The following is a 9,318-nucleotide window of genomic DNA, read 5'->3' as shown; positions in this document are numbered from 1 at the left end:
GGCAAAAAAGGAGTTTGATATTTGTAAGGGCAAATATTAAGAATAATGGTGACAACATCTAATATTTATATAGTACTTCTATGAGGCAAACTCTGTACTAGGTGCCTATCATATATTACTTAAAATAATCATGATGACTGCACTGAAAGGTAATATATTATTATTAGTTTCCTATAGATATTGTTAACAAAGCAGCAAAATTGATGTTGCAGTGGTGCAAAACAATAGAAAGTTACTGTCTTAAGTTCTGGAGGCAGGAAGTACAAAATCATGGTGTTAGCATGGTCATGTTCCCTCTGACACTTGCAAGGAAGAGTCCTCCTTGCCTCTTCCTACCTTTTGGTGATTTGCTGTCAGTTCTTGGTGCTCCCTGGCTTACAGCTACAGCCCTTCCCTCTCTCCTTACATTGTCACATGGCATTCTCCTTGTGTGCCTCTGTCTTCCAGTGATGTTGTCCTCTTCATATTAGGACACATATCATATTGGATTAGGGACCCACCTTATTCTAGTATGACCTCATTTTGATTAACTGCATCTGTAATGACCTTATTTACAAATAAGACCACTTTTGAGGTATTGGAGATTAGAACTTCAATGTATCTTTTCAAGTAACACGATTTAACCTGTGACAGTTATTAAATTACTCCAGAGAATTCATTTTCTAAGTGAATAAACTGAGGTTTCAAATGGTTAATTTCTCCAAAATATTACACTAAGTTTTCTTTTAAAAAAATAGATTTATTTATTTGAAAGAGAGAGAGGAGAGGCAGAGGGAGGAGGGAATCCTCAAGCAGATTCCCTGCTTAGTGTGGAACCAGACACGGTGCTCAATCACAAGACCCCGAGATCATGACCTGAGCCCGAACCAAGGGCCACACGCTCAACTGACTGAGCTACCCAGGTGCCCCTTACACTAAATTTTCAAACCCTGGCATTTTGTCAGCAGAATGTATGTGTTTTATCTCTCTGCTCCATATTGATTAAAGCTGTCAGCCTGAAAACTGTTAATTGTCTGAAGAAATCCACAATACAAATTTAATAATCCTTTCATGATGAAAGCCAGGGAGATTGAGGACTAAGAGCAAAGGAGAGCACATAGCACATTAAAAAATAAGTATCCAAGAAGACAAAGTGGTAGAAGACCAATCTGTCATGAGACCATAGTGCTTAATATGGCTCCCCTTATGTGTAGCCACAACTAGGAAACCCAAGAAATAGGATCATGAAAATAATGAGGGCTCAAATCGTGTGCCTGAGAGACAGTGGGTTCCTCAGTGAATTAGAGTGGGTAGAGGTTGGGGAGGATAGTATCTGAAACAAGATGATCAAGAAGAAAATACAATCTTGGAAAAAACGTATAAAGAAACATAATAATTGTAAGCTCAGATTAGTGGAACCAGGAGGACACGGAGTAGTGACACAAGTAGAGGATGAAGCGCATAACTCACCTTTGCCAACTATTCAAATGCAAAAATGTAGAGATAAGTGATATTTTACAAAGTAACACCAGTAGAATAATAGCAGTAGAAATGCACTAACATAGGAGTGTAAACTACAGTTGAGTGCTGCAGTAGGTTCCTTACACGTGCCGTTAGTCCAGTGATTTCCCGTTACCAAAGACTACATATCAGTTTTGTAATACTGTAAGTTATACTTTTCTTTCTTTTTTTTTTTTTTAAAGATTTTATTTATTTACTTGACAGAGATAGAGACAGCCAGCGAGAGAGGGAACACAAGCAGGGGGAGTGGGAGAGGAAGAAGCAGGCTCATAGCGGAGGAGCCTGATGTGGGGCTCGATCCCTTAACGCCGGGATCACGCCCTGAGCCGAAGGCAGACGCTTAACCGCTGTGCCACCCAGGTGCCCCTGTAAGTTATACTTTTCATCAATTCAAGCAAAGTGACCAAACTAATTTCATTGTCCAGAAGCAGAAATGGCACCTTGTTCCTAATAAGTAGAATATTTGCTACATTTCTTACTGTGAAGTTGTTGATGGCTTAAAATGAATCAGTGTCTTTAACAGTCACAGATGTTTTAAAGTAATGTTTATAATGATTTATTTTACTTGATCACAAAATACTTAACTTGTTTCTGAGGTCCTGAATTGGTGAAACACATTTATGTGTTGTTAAACTAGAAACATTAGAATGCAGAAAAACTCAGTCCACTACCTCGTAATGATATAAGAATATTGACAAGAAGTAGCTAGGATTGGCAATGAAATTGTTCATTAACAGGTTCCTGATGACTCCTGATAATGTATCATCCCTAATTTGTACCTTACTTTACAGAGGCATTTTTAACTGTTGTTGCTGGAGTTATATTTGCACCAAAATATGGTTTTCAAATACTCTAGTTTGACTCCAAATTCTTTTTCCATCTATTAGCAATGAGGTAGCCTGGATGGCGATGTACACTTACCAAAGCAACCCTATCCATATTTCCACCCCCTACCTCATATCAGCTCCTCTCTTGTTCTAAGTTTGAAGTTCTCTACTATTAGTTAACTGATAGCTACAACCACATGATCACCATGACTCTGCATCTCAGAGCAGAAAGATAGCCAGTTTGAAAGCCATAGAAAATGATTTTTCTCCTTTATTCTCAAAGGCAAGGATGACACCTTAATGTGTTTTTCAGTGTTTGGTGAAGTAATTCATTGAATTGCTGCTATTCAAACCATTCTAGTACTAGCTGGCACCTATTGACAGCACATGAAATCATCCCTTTTCACTGTACATTTAAGATAGTTGTTGTTATCAGGATGTGTAAAGGAAGATGTAGGATTTACTAAATGACATATTTAGTATGAATAATAGTCACGGATATCTCACCTTATTGTAATGTAGAGATTATGGTTGTTGGGTCAATATACTCATCAAGTATTAACATAGTTGATGGGGTATCTAGGATGGGGGTTTGAGTGCCTAGCACAGTGCCTAATTTTAGACCGTACATGAAGGACACAAGTAGTAGCAAAAACTAAAACTCATAGAGAGTCAATTAGTTTTGGTATTCTCATGCATAATATATCATCAAAGGAAAACATAAATAGCATCTGGAAATTGAATACAGATAATGGGTTAAAGATACCATACTAGAATTTCCATTTTTGAACATCAGATTTATTCTCCTACATGAAAACCTAATATATCTTTGAAGCAGTTTTCATGCTATTGAACATCAAGCAACAAAGGCCAGTGATTCATGAAGAACAAAAATAAATAAATGAATGAGTATTACTATTGCCCCAGATTATTCTTTGATGAGAGTTTCTTGACCATTTGCCAGAAAGGAAACTAGGCAGAGCTTAGTGGTCTTCCTGAAATGTAAAGATGGATCTGGATGTTTAGGGAGAACAGACAACTGGAGTACACAGGGAACTAAAGGGAGATAGAAGGATCAACTGATTGATCAATCAATAGATAGACAGATATGATAATTAATTTGAATGTAAATAGACTGAACACTCCAATCAAAAGACATAGGGTGAAAGAATGGATCAAAAAAAAAAGACCCATATCTATATACTGCCTACAAGAGACCCATTTTAGACTTAAAGACATCTGCAGATTGAAAGCGAGAGGATGAAGAAACATCTGTCTTGCAAATGGATGTCAAAAGAAAGCTGGAGTAGCAATATTTATGTTGGACAAAATGGACTTTAAAATAGAGACTACAACAAGAAACAAAGAAGGACACTATATAATAATAAAGGGGACAATCTAACAGGAAGGTATAACAATTGTAAATATTTATGATCCCAACATAGAAGCACCCAAATACTAAAAAAGTTAATAACAAACATAAAGGAAGGAATTGATACTACTACAATAATAGTAGAGAACTTTAACACCCCACTTACAGCAATGGACAGATCGTCTAAGCCGAAAATAAACAAGGAAATTATGGCTTTGAATGACACACTGGAACAAACTGATTTAACAGATATATTCAGAACACTTCATCCTAAAACAGCAGAGTATATATTCTTTTCAAGTGCACATGGAACATGCTCCAGAATAGTTCACTTATTAGCCCACAAAACCAGCCTCAACAAATTCAAGAAGATCGAAGTCATACCATGCATCTTTTCGACCACAATGCAATGAAACTAGAAGTCAACCACAAGAAAAATGCTACTATACATGCTACTATACAATGTTGGGTCAACCAGAAAATAAAAAAAAGAAATAAAAAAGTACGTGGAAGCACATGAAAATGAAAACACAACAATCCAAAACCTTTGGGATGTAGCAAAGTGGTTCTAAGAGGGAAGTTTATAGCAATACAGCCCTAACTCAAGAAGCAAGGAAACTCTAAAATACACAACCTAACCTTGCACCTAAAGGAGCTAGAAGAAGAACAACAAACAAAACCTGAAACAAGCAGAAGGTAGGAAACAATAAAGATTACAGCAGAAATAAATGATACAGAAACTAAACAAACAATACAACAGATCAATGAAACCGGGAACTGGTTCTTTGGAAAAAAATCAATAAAATTAACAAACCTCTAGCTAGACTTATCAAGAAAAAAGAGAGAAAAAACTCAAGTAAATAAAATTACAAATGAGAGAAGAGAAAAAACAACCAACACCACAGAAATGCAAACAATTATATTTTGAAAAACCACATGCTCACAATTGGACAACCTAGAAGAAATTATAAACTACCAAAACTGAAATAGGAAAGAATAGAAAACTCAACCAGACCAATAACCCAGCAAAGAAATTGAATCAGTAATCAAAAAACTTCCAACAAACAAAAGTCCAGGACCAGAGAGCATCACAGGCAAATTCTACCAAACATTTAAAAAAGTGTTAATACCTATTATTCTCAAACAATTCCAAAAAATTTAAAAGGAAGAAAAACTTCCATATTCATTCTATGAGCCCAGCATTACCCTGATAAAACCAGATAAAAATACCATTAAAAAAGAGAACTACAGGCCAGTATCCCTGATGAACATAGATGCAAAAACTCTTTTGTTCAACTTAGTACTAGAAGTTCTAGCCAGACAACAAAAAGAAATAAAAAGAGAACAAAAAGAAATCAGACAACAAAAGAAATAAAAGGCATCCAAATCAGCAAGGAGGTAGCCAAATTGTCAGTATTTGCAGAAGCCATGATACTGTATATAGAAAACTCAAAAGACTCCACCAAAAAACCTGTTAGAACTCATACATGATTTCAGAAAAGTTCCAGGATACAATATCAATGTACAGAAATCTGTTGCATTTCTATACGCCAATAATGAAGCATCAGAAAGAGAAATTAAGAAAACAATGCCATTTACAATTGCACTCAAAATTAGTAAGATACCTAGGAATAAACCTAACCAAAGATGTGAAAGACCTGTACCCTGAAAATTATATAACAATGATGAAAGAAATTGGAAATGGCACAAAGATATGGAAATGCATCTGATGCTCATGGATTGGAAGAAAACTGTTAAAATATCTATAATATCCAAAGCAATATACACATTTAATGCAATCCCTATCGAAATGCCAACAGCATTTTTCACAGGACTAGAGGAAAAAATCCTAAAACTTGTATGGAACTATGAAAGAACCTGGGCAGCCAAAGCAATCTTGAAAAAGAAAGGCAAAGCTGGAGGTATCACATTTCCAGACTTCAATTTATATTATAAAGCTGTAGTGATCAAAACAGTATGGTACTGGCACAAAGATAGACACACAGATCAATGGAACAAAACAGAAAACCCAGGAATAAACCCACAATTATATGGTCAATTAATCAAAAATAGGAGGAAAGAATGTCCAGTGGAAAAAAGACAGTCTCTTCAACAAATGTTGTTGGGACAACAGGGCAGGTACATGCAAAAGAATGAAACTTCACTACATTCTTACACCATATACAAAAATAAATTCATGATCGATTGAAGACATAAAGGTGAAGCCTGAAAGTGTAAAAGTCCTACAAGTGAATACAAGAGTAATTTCTTTGATATCAGCTGTAGCAACTTTTTTCTAGATATGTCTCCAGAGGCAAGGGAAAAGAAAGCAATACTAACCTATTGAAACTACATTAAAAAAAAAAAAAAAAAAGCTTCTGCAAGTTAAGGAAACAATCAACAAAACAAAAAGGCAACCTATTGAACAGGAGAAGATATTTGCAAATAACATAGCCAATAAAGGGTTAGTATCCAAATTATATAAAGAACTTACAAAACTCAACACCAAAAAACCCCACAAATAATCCAATTAAAAATGGGCAGAAGACACAAACAGACATTTTTCCAAAGATGACATACAGATTGTCAACAAATGAAAAGGTGCTCAACATCACTTATGATCAGGGAAATGCAAATCAAAACTATCATGAGATCTCACCTCACAGCTGTCAGAATGGCTAAAATCAACAACACAGGAAAACAGGTGTTGGCCAGGATGTGGAGAAAGGGGAACACTCCCGCACTCTCAGTGGGAATGCAAACTGGTGCAGCCACTGTGGAAAGCAGTATGGAGCTTCCTCAAAAAGTTAAAAATAGAACTATCCTATGATCCAGCAACTACACTACTAGGTATTTAACCAAAAAATATGAAAATACTAATTCGAAGGGGTGCATGTACCCCAATGTTTATGGCAGCATTATCTACAATAACCAAATTATTGAAACAGTCCATGTCCATCAACCAGTGAATAGTAAAGAAGATATAAAAAATTATATATATAATTTTGTATTCTTTGGGTAAATATGTAGTAGTGCAATGCTAATCTGGTAAATGGAAAATATAAAACATTGTGGGCATAAATTAAAATTCATTGCAGCCTTGTCCGTCAGTGAAAAACAAAAATACAAATCCACCAAAGGTGAATGATAAACAAATTGTAGAGAATTCATACAACAGAATACTACTCAACACTAAAAGAAATTAACTATTAATATATGCAACAAACTTTGTCAGGATATCAAAGTATTTATCCCGACAAAGTTCAGAAAGTAAGAATAAATATGATTGCATTGTAGCAATGCTATATGCTAAACAAATCGTTTTTTATGCTATGTCAGGATTTAGAAAAACTGTTGTGAAAGATCATGGAGAACCTTCAGGACCCTGACCCTTGGACTAAACTTTGCTTAGTATAACCATTTTTGACAGAATATTGACACTCTTTCAATTGTTAGTGTTAACAAACTGAGTGTTTCCCTGAAGGCTCATTATCTCCACACCTAGTTGGTCACTAAATATTTTCTGTATTTGTCTTACATTTTCCTTACTCTAACTCTTACTTCATTCTGGTCCTTGTTACTAGCTGCACAATGTTAAGTTAAAATATGCGGATTTGCTACCATCAATTATACAACTATTAAACCCTGCTAAGACTGCAATATAAACCTGAGGATCAAAAGTATGTAAATAGACCCATTAGAATGTATAATTGCCTTTTCCCATCTTTATTCACTAACTTTTTAAACAAATATTTATTGAGCAACGTAGTAGGCAGAATTCTCTCTCTATATCTGGTGTCATGCCACATATAACCCGTCCCACTTTGAGTGCGGGTGGAATATGTGGCAGTTCTGGCAAATGGAATACAGCAAAAGAGAAGGAATTTTACCAATATAATTCAGGTTTGAAGTCCATTGAGTTGGAGTTAATAAAAAATGAGATAATCCTTCATGGGTAATGACTTAATCAAGTGAAAACCTTGAAAGAAAGACATGGTTCAGCTGGACTTGAAGAAACAAGCCACTGTGAGCTCTACCCATGAGAAAATGAATTCTGCCAACAACCTGAATGTAATGGGAAGTGAATAATTTCCTATTTGAGTCTCCAGGTGAAAATGCATCCTTGTTGACACATTTGACTTCAGCCTTGTCAGACCCTGAGTAAAGGACATGTTATTGGGGCTCCTGGGTGGCTCAGTTGTTAAGCATCTGCCTTTGGCTCAGGTCATGATCCCAGGGTCATGGGATCAAGTCCCACATGGGGCTCCCTCCTCAGGGGGAGGCCTGCTTCTCCCTCTCCCGCTCCCCCAGCTCACATTCCCTCTTTCACTGTCTCTCTCTCTGTCAAACAAATAAATAAAATCTTAAAAAAAAAAAAAAAAGAACCCTGTTAAGTGATGCCTAGACTTATGACTTGCAAGAATTTTGAGGTAATAAACAGATGCTATCTAAGCCAATTAATATTTTGGTAATTTGTTGCAGAAATAAGAAACTAACACAAGAAAGTACTCTGCCTCTTGTACTGTATTCTGGGGTCTATGGAAACAAAGGTAATAAGGAAAAAAAGTTGGGATTATTTAAGGGGTTAATACAGATAGTTACAGAGAGAAAAGAGGACCAGACATTAGATCTTGGGTCACTCCAACTTTAGGAATAGGATGTGATAGAAAACCTAGGAACAGAGAGTTAAAAGTGGGAAAAAGTAGAAGATCCACCAATAATGAGTTAAAAGTAGGAGTTACTGAGGTACTGAGCAAACAAAGATAGCACAGTGTTTCAGAATCTATATGAAGATATGTTTTATAAAAAATAGAGAGAGAGAGAGAAAACAACTACTTCAGACTCTACTGAGATGTCAAGAGAAATGAGCAGTTTAATAATGTGGAAATAGTTAGTGACTGAAAAGGGAGCTTTTAAAATGAATGGATGAAGATTAAATCCTGATTGGATTGGTTTCAAAAGAGGATAGAAGTACAGGGAGTAGATAGGGAATATAAAAAAAGCACTAACAAGTGTTTCCATATTTATTAAATGCATTCATCCTAGTAAATTTTACTAGACAGAATTATTGGAGAGATTGTTCTTTTTCTTTCATATAATGAATTCATTTCAAAGCTATAACATGAGAAATCTACTACCTCATAATTTTACATATGCTTAATGTATCCTTCAAAATTGAAGGCAAACGGAAGAAAATTTCAGTTAAATAAAAACTGGAAGAATTTATTGATGGTAGATCTGCACTACAAAAACACACTACATCATGTTCTTAGCTCGAAGAGAAATGACAAAAGATGAAATTCAAGTCTTCAGAAAGTAATGAACAACAAAAATAAAAATTTGAGAGTAAACTGAGTGCTCATTTTTTTCCTTTATATTTTTAAAGGTTTAAAACAAAACTGTAAAATTATTAATTTATAATATAATGTAATTAGATGTAATATATGATGATACCATAAAGTGTTGACAGAAGTGGGTCCATAAAACTATACTATTGCAAATTTTTAATATTTTATATGAAGTGGAATATTACTAAATAAACTGTGATAATTTAAGGCAACATAGTCTAATCCTTAGTGCAAACACTATCATATTAAAGTAATAAACAGCCAACATATA

Source organism: Ursus arctos, unplaced genomic scaffold, assembly GCF_023065955.2.
Source record: "Ursus arctos isolate Adak ecotype North America unplaced genomic scaffold, UrsArc2.0 scaffold_4, whole genome shotgun sequence".
In the NCBI taxonomy this organism is placed as follows: domain Eukaryota; kingdom Metazoa; phylum Chordata; class Mammalia; order Carnivora; family Ursidae; genus Ursus; species Ursus arctos.
This window is presented reverse-complemented; position numbering follows the sequence as displayed.